Raw genomic sequence first — 11,972 nt, 5'->3', positions numbered from 1 at the left:
CTAAAGTTTTTCGCAAAACAAAGTTTTTAAAAAAGTGTTTTTCAATATTTCACTCAAAATTGTTTTTGAGTTTGGGGTCGAATTTTGGACTTCTGACAAAGGTGTTGTATAAGACTTTGTAGCTTGCTAAATTTTCTACATTTTGGTGTATAATATCTTTTGCTCTAAAGTTGCTCATTAAAATTTTTTAAAAAAAGAGCTTTTCAATATTTCACTCAAAATTGTTTTTTTAGCTTGGGCCAAATTTTGGACTTCAAACAAAAGTTGTTGTATTGGACAATGTAGCTAATCCAATTCCCTACATTTTGGTGTATAATATATTTTTCAAAAATTTTTCATAGAACAAAGTTTTTAAAAAAGTGTTTTTCAATATTTCACTCTATATTGTTTTTTGAGTTTGAAGCAGAATTTTGGCTTTTGCATAATTTGTTTTACTCTGAAGTTTTTCATAAAACAAAGTTTTTAAAAAAATGTTTTTCAATATTTCACTCAAAATTAGTTTTTGAGTTTGGGGCCGAATTTGGAACTTCTGAAAAAGGTTGTTGAATTTGACGTTATAGGTAGTCCAATTGCCTACATTTTGGTGTATAATATGATTTGCTCTAAGTTTTTCATAAAACAAAGTTTGTAAAAAAGTGTTTTTAAATATTTCCGCCAAATTGTTTTTTTAGTTTTGGGCTGAATTTTGGACTTCTAAAAAAGGTTGTTGTATTGGACGATGTAGCTAGTGTAATTCCCTACATTTTGGTGTATAACATATTTTGCTCTAAAGTTTTTAAAAAAGTGTTTTTCGATATTTCACTCAAAATTGTTTTTTGAGATTGGGGACGAATTTTGGACTTCTGACAAAAATTGTTGCATTTTGGTGTATAATATGTTTTGCTCTAAAGTTTTTCATAAAACAAAGTTTTTAAGAAAGTGTTTTTCAATATATCACTCAAAATTGTTTTTTCAATTTTTAGCCGAATTTTGGACTTCTGACAAAGGTTGTTGTACTGGACGCTGTAGCTAGTCTAATTACCTAAATTATGGTGTGTAATATATTTTGCTCTAATATTTTTATAAAAAAAAGTTTTAAAAAAAGTGTTTTTCAATATTTCACTCAAAATGGTTTTTTGAGTTTGGGGCCGAATTTTGGAGTTCAAACAAAAGTTGTTGTATTGGACGTTGCAGCTAGTCCAATTCCCTACATTTTGGTGTATAATATGTTTTGCTCTAAAGTTTTTCATAAAACAAAGTTTGTAAAAAAGTGTTTTTAAATATATCCGCCAATATTTCACTCAAAATGGTTTTTTGAGTTTGGGGCCGAATTTTGGAGTTCTGACAAAAGTTGTTGTACAATGCTTTTAAAAAAGTGTTTTCAATATTTCACTCAAAATTGTTTTTTGAGTTTGGGGCCGAATTTAGGACTTCAAACAAAAGTTGTTGTATTGGACGTTGCAGCTAGTCCAATTCCCTACATTTTGGTGTATAATATGTTTTGCTCTAAAGTTTTTCATAAAACAAAGTTTGTAAAAAAGTGTTTTTAAATATATCCGCCAAATTGTTTATTTAGTTTTGGGCTGAATTTTGGACTTCTGACAAAGGTTGTTGTATTGGACGATGTACATAGCCCAATTCCCTTCATTTTTGTGTGTAATATGTTTTTAAAAACAAAGTTTTTAAAAAAGCGTTCTTTAACATTTCACTCAAAATTTGTTTTTTTTTTAATTTGTGACCGAATTTTGTTTTTCAATATTTCACCCAAAATTGTTTTTTTGAGTTTGAAGCTGAACTTCTGACAAATGTTGTTGTATTTGACGTTTTATCTAGCTCACTGCCCTACAATTTTGTGTGTAATATGTATATAATAAGTGTTCTTTAACATTTCACTTAAAATGGTTCTTTCAGTTTGAAGTTGAATTTTGGAATTCTGACAAAGGATGTTGTATTTGACGTTATAGCTAGTCGAATTGCTTACATTTTGGTGTATAATATGTTTTGCTCTAAAGTTTTTCATAAAACAAAGTTTTTACAAAAGTGTTTTCCATATTATACACATACATTTTGGTGTATAATATGTTTTGCTTTAAAGTTTTTCATAAAACAAAGTTTTTAAAATAGTGTTTTTCAATATTTCAATAAAAATGGTTTTTTGTTTGGGGCCTAATTTTGGACTTCTAAAAAAATTGTTGTATTGACGTTGTAGCTAGTCCAGTTCCCTACATTTTGGTGTATAATATGTTTTGCTCTAATGTTTTTCATAAAACAAAGTTTTTAAAAAAGTGTTTTTCAATATTTCAATCAAAATGGTTTTTTGAGTTTGGGCCGAATATTGGAGTTTTGACAAATGTTGTTCTATTGCACGTTGTAGCTAGTCTGATTACCTAAATTATGGTATATAATATCTTTTGCTCTAAAGTTTTTCATAAAACAATGTTTTTAAAAAAGTGTTTTTCAATATTTCAATAATAATGTTTTTTTGTTTGGGGCCTAATTCTGGACTTCTTAAAAAAAACTGTTGTATTTGAAGTTGTAGCTAGTCCAATTTCCTACATTTTGGTGTATAATTTTTGCTGTAAAGTTTTTCATAAAACAAAGTTTTTAAAAAAGTGTTTTTCAATATTTCACTCAAAATATTTTTTTTAGATTGGGGCTGAATTTTGGAGTACTGACAAATGTTGTTGTACTGGACGTTGTAGCTAGTCTGATTACCTAAATTATGGTGTATAATATCTTTTGCTCTAAAGTTTTTCATAAAACAAAGTTTTTAAAAAAGTGTTTTTACTATTTCACTCAAAAAAATTTTTTTTTGAGTTTGGGGCCGAATTTTGGAAATCTGAAAAAGTTGTTGTATTGTACGTTTTAGCAAGTCCAATTCCCTACATTTTGGTGTATATTATCTTTTGCTCTAAAGTTTTTCATACAACAAAGTTTTTAAAGAATTGTTTTTCAATATTTCACTCAAAATGGTTTTTTGAGTTTTGGGCCGGATTTTGGTCTCCTGAAAAGGTTGTTGTATTGGACGTTGTAGATAGTCTAATTACCTAAATTATGGTGTATAATATCTTTTGCCCTAAAGTTTTTCATAAAACAAAGTTTTTAAAAAAGTGTTTTTCAATATTTCACTCAAAATGTTTTTTTGAGTTTGGGGCCGAATTTTGGACTTCTGGCAAAGGTTGTTGTACTAGACGTTGTAGCTAGGCAAATTTCCTATATTTTGGTGTATAATATCTTTTGATCTAAAGTTTTTTATAAAACAAAATTTTTAAAAAGGTGTTTTTCAATATATCACTCCAAATTGTTTTTTGAGGTTTGTGCCAAAGGTTGTTGTATTGGACGTTGTAGCTAGCCCAATTCCCTACATTTTAGTGTATAATATGTTTTTCATAAAACAAAGTTTTTAAAAGAGTTTTCTTTAACATGTCACACAAAATTGTTTTTTAGTTTGGGGCCGAATTTTGTTTTTAAAAAAGTGTTTTTCAATATTTCACTCAAAATGGTTTTTTGAGTTTGGGGCCAAATTTTGGACTCCTGAAAAGGTTGTTGTATTAGACGTTGTAGCTAGTCAAATTCCCTACATTTTAGTGTGTAATATGTTATGCTCTAATGTTTTTCGTGGAACAAAGTTTTTTAAAAAGTGTACTTTAACGTTTCACTCAAAATGGTTTTTTGATTTTTGGGCCGAGCTATTGACTTTTGGAAAGGTTATTGTACTGAACGTTGTAGCTAGTCCAATTCCCTATATCTTGGTGCATAATTTGTTTTACTCTGAAATTTTTCATAAAACAAAGTTTTTAAAAAATTGTTTTTCAATATTTCACTCAAAATAGTTTTTTGAGTTTTGGGCCGAATTTTGAACTTTTGACAAAAATTGTTGTATTTGATTTTGTAGCTAGGCCAATGACCTACAGTTTTGTGTGTAATATGTTTTGCTCTAAAGTTTTTCGTAAAACAAAGTTTTTTAATAAGTGTTCTTTAACATTTCACTCAAAATTGTTTTTTTTTTTTTATTTTGTGGTCGAATTTTGGACTTCTGACAAATGTTGTTGTATTGGACGTTGTAGCTAGTGTAATTCCCTACATATTGGTGTATAATATCTTTTGCTCTAAAGTATTTCACAAAACAAAGTTTTTAAAAAAGTGTTTTTCAATATTTCACTCAAAACTGTTTTTGAGTTTGGGGTCGAATTTTGGCTTCTGACAAAGGTGTTGTATAAAACTTTGTAGCTTGCTAAATTTTCTACATTTTGGTGTATAATATCTTTTGCTCTAAAGTTGCTCATTAAAATTTTAAAAAAAAGAGCTTTTCAATATTTCACTTAAAATTGTTTTTTTTAGCTTGGGCCGAATTTTGGACTTCAAACAAAAGTTGTTGTATTGGACAATGTAGCTAATCCAATTCCCTACATTTTGGTTTATGATATATTTTTCTAAAATTTTTCATAGAACAAAGTTTTTAAAAAAGTGTTTTTCAATATTTCAGAATTATTTTTTGAGTTTGACGCCGAATTTTGGCTTTTGAAAAAAACAAAGTTTTTAAAAAAAAATGTTTTTCAATATTTCACTCAAAATTAGTTTTTGAGTTTGGGGCCGAATTTTGAACTTCTGAAAAAGGTTGTTGTATTTGACGTTATAGCTAGTCCAATTGCCTACATTTTGGTGTATAATATGATTTGCTCTAATGTTTTTCATAAAACAAAGTTTGTAAAAAAGAGTTTTTAAATATTTCCGGCAAATTGTTTTTTTTTTAGTTTTGGGCTGAATTTTGGACTTCTGACAGAGGTTGTTGTATTGGACGCTGTACATAGCCCAATTCCCTTCATTTTTGTGTGTAATATGTTTTGCTCTAAGTTTTTGGTAAAACAAAGTTTTTAAAAAAGTGTTTTTCAATATTTTCCTCAAAATGGTATTTTTTAGTTTGGGGTCGAATTTTGAACTTCTAAAAAAGGTTGTTGTATTGGACGATGTAGCTAGTGTAATTCCCTACATTTTGGTGTATAACATATTTTGCTCTAAAGTTTTTAAAAAAGTGTTTTTCGATATTTCACTCAAAATTGTTTTTTGAGTTTGGGGCCGAATTTTGGACTTCTGACAAAAATTGGTGTATTTTGGTGTATACTATGTTTTGCTCTAAAGTTTTTCATAAAACAAAGTTTTTAAGAAAGTGTTTTTCAATATTTCACTCAAAATTGTTTTTTGAGTTTGGGGCCGAATTTTGGACTTCTGACAAAAATTGTTGTATTTTGGTGTATAATATGTTTTGCTCTAAAGTTTTTCATAAAACAAAGTTTTTAAGAAAGTGTTTTTCAATATATCACTCAAAATTGTTTTTTGAGTTTTTAGCCGAATTTTGGACTTCTGACAAAGGTTGTTGTATTGGACGCTGTACATAGCCCAATTCCCTTCATTTTTGAGTGTAATATGTTTTGCTCTAAGTTTTTCGTAAAACAAAGTTTTTAAAAAAGCGTTCTTTAACATTTCACTCAAAATTTGTTTTTTTTTTAATTTGTGGCCGAATTTTGTTTTTCAATATTTCACTCAAAATTGTTTTTTTGAGTTTGGGCCGAATTTTGGACTTCTGATAAATGTTGTTGTATTTGACGTTTTATCTAGCTCACTGCCCTACATTTTTGTGTGTAATATGTTTTGCTCTAAAGTTTTTCGTAAAAAAAAGTATTTAAAAAAGTGTTCTTTAACATTTCACTTAAAATGGTTCTTTCAGTTTCAAGTCGAATTTTGGACTTCTAACAAAGGATGTATTTGACGTTATAGCTAGTCGAATTGCTTACATTTTAGTGTATAATATGTTTTGCTCTAAAGTTTTTCATAAAACAAAGTTTTTACAAAAGTGTTTTCAATATTTCACTAAAAATTGTTTTTTGACTTGGGGGCCGAATTTTGGACCTCTGACAAAGGTTGTTGTACTGGACGTTGTAGCTAGTTCAATTCCCTACATTTTGGTGTATGATATCTTCTTCTCTAAAGTTTTTAAAAAAGTGTTTTTCAATATTTCCCTCAAAATGGTTCTTTTTTTTTAGTTTGGGGTCGAATTTTGGACTTCTGACAATGGTTGTTGTATTAGACGTTGTAGCTAGTACAATTCTCTACATGTTGGTGTATAATATATTTTGCTCTAAAGTTTTTCATAAAACAAAATTTAAAAAAAAATATTTTTCAACATTTCAATCAAAATTGTTTTTTTTTTAGTTTAGGGCCGAATTTTGGACTTCTGACAAAGGTTGTTGTATTGGACGTTGTAGCTAGTACAATTTTCTACATGTTTGTGTATAATATGTTTTGCTCTAAAGTTTTTCATAAAACAAAGTCTTTAAAGAAGTATTTTTAATATTTCACTCAAAAGCTCTTTTTAGTTTGGGGCCGAATTTTGGAATTCTGACAAAGATTGTTCTATTGGACGTTGTTGCTAGTCCAATTCCCTATATTTTGGTGTACAATATATGTTAGGTTAGGTTAGGTATTCAGGCTGCAAAGACGCACACTTGGGTCCTGTTGGTCCCTTTGTGATACCTGTAAAGATAATAAAATATAAAAGAAAGAGGGTAGAGGATAGTAGAAGATAGTTTAGGATTAAGTCATAGAATAGAAATTGAAGTGGAGGAGAAGATTGAGAGGTCTGTTCTTGCGGACTAGTGAGTGCCTTAATTATGGCCAGTTACTGTGCCTGATGAAGGCATTAATGTTATCCAGTCCTAGATTGGATAGTTCTGACAAGTCATCAAATAGTCGTTTTCCTAAATATACGGATCGAGTGTCCTCTAGCGCCGGGCATTGACAGAGAAGATGTTCGATGGATTCTTCCTCCTCTTCGTCTTGACAACTTCTACAGAAGTCGTTGTGGGGAATTCCAAGTCTTCTTGCATGGTTTCCCAATGAGATATGCCCCGTAATGACAGCAACAAGGTTGCTGATATGAGGGCGGTTTAGTTGTAGAAGATATGACGTGCGTTTACTGTCCAAGTTTGGCCATATCTTCCTTGTATTGATACAAGTTGGTTCATTACGCCATCTTGTCTGAGAAATTTCATAGAACTTTCCATCTATTATGGTCTTGCAAGCTTTTAGCGGTATTCCGCAAAAGATGTCTATGTCTCTGTCGGACATTGAGGCTCCTAGTTTCGCTAATTCATCAGCGATATAGTTGCCAGTCAAATCCCCGTGTCCCCGTACCCATTTGAGCACGATTATTGAATGTCTCGCCATCCTGTTTAAGGATGCCCGGCATTCCTGGACTAGTTTAGATGTAGTATATACACCAATCAGGGATTTGATAGCAGCTTGGCTGTCGGTACAAATTTGAATATCTCTGTATGATATTCTGTGGTACCAAAGCCAATTTGCTGCTAAAGTTTTTCGTAGAACAAAGTTTTTAAAAGAGTGTTCTTTAACATTTCACTCAAAATTGTTTTTTAGTTTGGGGCCGAATTTTGGAGTTCTGACAAATGTTGTTGTACTGGACGTTGTAGCTATCAAATTCCCTACATTTTAGTGTGTAATATGTTATGCTCTAAAGTTTTTCGTGGAACAAAGTTTTTTAAAAAGTGTTCTTTAACGTTTCACTCAAAATGGTTTTTTGATTTTGGGGCCGAGCTATTGACTTCTGAAAAGGTTGTTGTACTGAACGTTGTAGCTAGTCCAATTCCCTACATCTTGGTGCATAATTTGTTTTACTCTGAAGTTTTTCTAAAAACAAAGTTTTAAGAAAATTATTTTTTAATATTTCACTCAAAATGGTTTTTTGAGTTTTGGGTCGAATTTTGGACTTTTGACAAAAATTGTTGTAGTATGTTTTGCTCTAAAGTATTTCGTAAAACAAAGTTTTTTAATAAGTGATCTTTAACATTTCACTCAAAATTGTTTTTTTTTTTATTTTGGGGTCGAATTTTGGAATTCTGACAAAGGTTGTTGTATTGGACGTTGTAGCTAGTGCAATTCCCTACATATTGGTGTATAATATCTTTTGCTCTAAAGTTTTTCATAAAACAAAGATTTTAAAAAAGTGTTTTTCAATATTTCACTCAAAATTGTTTTTGAGTTTGGGATCGAATTTTGGACTTCTGACAAAGGTGTTGTATAAGACTTTGTAGCTTGCTAAATTTTCTACATTTTGGTGTATAATATCTTTTGCTCTAAAGTTGCTCATTAATTTTTTTTTTAAAAAAGGAGCTTTTCAATATTTCACACAAAATTGTTTTTTTAGCTTGGACCGAATTTTGGACTTCAAACAAAAGTTGTTGTATTGCCCAGCAAAATCTTTGCTTACAATGATTACCATTAAGTACTTCATTAATGACTTACTTTGTAGGTAAAGTTTAAAAAAAAATCAAAATAAAGAAACAAACAAAAATAAAACAGTTACTTTTTCTGTTTTTTTTTTTCCTTTTTTGTGAACACGATATCAAATGTCTTATTTTAGACAAACAGAAAATAAAATAGTATTTGTGTGTGAAAACTATTATTTGATGTACAATAAAGCAACAAAGCAGAGGTGTAGTAAGAGTAGCATTCAACTGGTAGACGGAAGGTACTGAGTTCAACCCCAATCTATGTCGTCTTTTTATTTTTATTTTTTCATAAATATTCTATAAATAACTCTACTAAAAACAACTTATTTCCAACCAAATAATATTGACTTACTTTTGGAACATCTCAAACAAAAATAAGTACTTTTTCTAGTAGAATTGTAAGTACTTTACTCGATGAGTTCTGGTGATTTTTCTAGTGAATTTGTAAGCAAATATTTTGCTGGGTGGACAATTTAGCTAATCCAATTCCCTACATTTTGGTGTATAATATCTTTTTCTAAATTTTTTCACAGAACAAAGTTTTTAAAAAGTGTTTTTCAATATTTCACTCAGAGTTGTTTTTTGAGTTTGGCGCCGAATTTTGGCTTTTGAAAAAAACAAAGTTTTTAAAAAATGTTTTTTCAATATTTCACTCAAAATTAGTTTTTGAGTTTGGGGCCGAATTTTGAAATTCTGAAAAAGGTTGTTGTATTTGACGTTATAGCTAGTCCAATTGCCTACATTTTGGTGTATAATATGATTTGCTCTAATCTTTTTCATAAAACAAAGTTTGTAAAAAAGTGTTTTTAAATATTTCCGCTAAATTGTTTTTTTTAGTTTTGGGCTGAATTTGGACTTCTGTCAAAGGTTGTTGTGTTGGACGCTGTACATAGCCCAATTCCCTTCATTTTTGTGTGTAATATGTTTTGCTCTAAGTTTTTCGTAAAACAAAGTTTTTAAAAATGCGTTGTTTAACATTTCACTCAAAATTTGTTTTTTTTTAATTTGTGGCCGAATTTTGTTTTTCAATATTTCACTCAAAATTGTTTTTTTGAGTTTGAGGCCGAATTTTGGACTTCTGACATGTGTTGTTGTATTGGACGCTTTATCTAGCTCACTGCGCTACATTTTTGTGTGTAATATGTTTTGCTCTAAAGTTTTTCGTAAAACAAAGTATTTAAAAAAGTGTTCTTTAACATTTCACTTAAAATGGTTCTTTCAGCTTGAAGTCGAATTTCGGACTTCTGACAAAGGATGTTGTATTTGACGTTATAGCTAGTCGAATTGCTTACATTTTGGTGTATAATATGTTTTGCTCTAAAGTTTTTCATAAAACAAAGTTTTTACAAAAGTGTTTTCCAATATTTCACTCAAAATTGTTTTTTGACTTGGGGCAGAATTTTGGACCTCTGACAAAGGTTGTTGTATTGGACGTTGTAGCTAGTTATCTTCTGCTCTAAAGTTTTTCACAAAACAAAGTTTTTTGGACTTCTAAGAAAGGTTGTTGCATTGGACGATGTAGCTAGTGTAATTCCCTACATTTTGGTGTATAACATATTTTGCTCTAAAGTTTTTAAAAAAGTGTTTTTCGATATTTCACTCAAAATTGTTTTTTGAGTTTGGGGCCGAATTTTAGACTTCTGACAAAAATTGTTGCATTTTGGTGTATAATATGTTTTGCTCTAAAGTTTTTCATAAAACAAAGTTTTTAAGAAAGTGTTTTTCAATATATCACTTAAAATTGTTTTTTGAGTTTTTAGCCGAATTTTAGACTTCTGACAAAGGTTGTTGTAATGGACGCTGTAGCTAGTCTAATTACCTAAATTATGGTGTATACTATCTTTTGCTCTAAAGTTTTTTTATAAAACAAAGTTTTAAAAAATTGTTTTTCAATATTTCACTCAAAATGGTTTTTTGAGTTTGGGGCCGAATTTTGGAGTTCTGACAAATGTTGTTGTGCTGGACGTTGTAGCTAGTCCAATTGCTCTAAAGTTCTTAAAAAAGTTTTTTCAATATTTCACTCAAAAATTTTTTTTTGAGTTTGGGGCGAATTTTGGACTTCTGACAATGGTTGTTGTATTGGACGTTGTAGCTAGTCCAATTCCCTACATTTTGGTATATAATATGTTTTGCTCTAAAGTTTTTCATAAAACAAAGTTTGTAAAAAAGTGTTTTTAAATTTATCCGCCAAATTGTTTTTTTTTTAGTTTTGGGCCGATTTTTGGACTTCTGACAAAGGTTGTTGTATTGGGCGTTTTATCTAGCTCACTGCCCTACATTTTTGTGTGTAATATGTTTAGCTCTAAAGTTTTTCGTAGAACAAAGTTTTTAAAAAAGTGTTCTTTAACATTTTACTCAAAATTGTTTTTTTTTATTTTGGGGTCGAATTTTGGTCTTCTGACAAAGGTTGTTGTATTGGACGTTGTAGCTAGTGCAATTCCCTACATATTGGTGTATAATATCTTTTGCTCTAAAGTTTTTCACAAAACAAAGTTTTTAAAAAAGTGTTTTTCAATATTTCACTAAAAATTGTTTTTGAGTTTGGGGTCGAATTTTGGACTTCTGACAAAGGTGTTGTATAAGACTTTGTAGCTTGCTAAATTTTCTACATTTTGGTGTATAATATATTTTGCTCTAAAGTTCCTCATTAAAATTTTAAAAAAAAAAGAGCTTTTCAATATTTCACACAAAATTGTTTTTTTTAGCTTGGGCCGAATTTTGGACTTCAAACAAAAGTTGTTGTATTGGACAATGTAGCTAATCCAATTCCCTACATTTTGGTGTATAATATCTTTTTCTAAATTTTTTCATAGAACAAAGTTTTTAAAAAAGTGTTTTTCAATATTTCACTCAAAATAGTTTTTTGAGTTTGGCGCCGAATTTTGGCTTTTGAAAAAACAAAGTTTTTAAAAAAATGTTTTTTCAATATTTCACTCAAAATTAGTTTTTGAGTTTGGGGCCGAATTTTGGACTTTAAACAAAAGTTGTTGTATTTGACGTTATAGCTAGTCCAATTGCCTACATTTTGGTGTATAATATGATTTGCTCTAATGTTTTTCATAAAACAATGTTTTTAAAAAAGTGTTTTTAAATATATCCGCCAAATTGTTTTTTTTAGTTTTGGGCTGAATTTTGGACTTCTGACAAAGGTTGTTGTATTGGACGCTGTACATAGCCCAATTCCCTTCATTTTTGTGTGTAATATGTTTTGCTCTAAGTTTTTCGTAAAACAAAGTTTTTAAAAAAGCGTTGTTTAACATTTCACTCAAAATTTGTTTTTTAATATGTGGCTGAATTATGTTTTTCAATATTTCAATCAAAATTGTTTTTTTGAGTTTGAGGCCGAATTTTGGACTTCTGTCAAATGTTGTTGTATTGGACGTTTTATCTAGCTCACTGCCCTACATTTTTGTGTGTAATATGTTTTTCTCTAAATTTTTTCGTAAAACAAAGTATTTAAAAAAGTGTTCTTTAACATTTCACTTAAAATGGTTCTTTCAGTTTGAAGTCTAATTTTGGACTTTTGTGTAATATGTTTTGCTCTAAAGTTTTTCGTAAAACAAAGTATTTAAAAAAGTGTTCTTTAACATTTCACTTAAAATGGTTCTTTCATTTTGAAGTCTAATTTTGGACGTTATAGCTAGTCGAATTGCTAACATTTTGGTATATAATATGTTTTGCTCTAAA

The sequence above is a fragment of the Lucilia cuprina genome, chromosome 5 (assembly GCF_022045245.1).
Source record: "Lucilia cuprina isolate Lc7/37 chromosome 5, ASM2204524v1, whole genome shotgun sequence".
In the NCBI taxonomy this organism is placed as follows: Eukaryota; Metazoa; Arthropoda; class Insecta; order Diptera; family Calliphoridae; genus Lucilia; species Lucilia cuprina.
Note: the sequence above shows the minus strand (reverse complement) of the source record.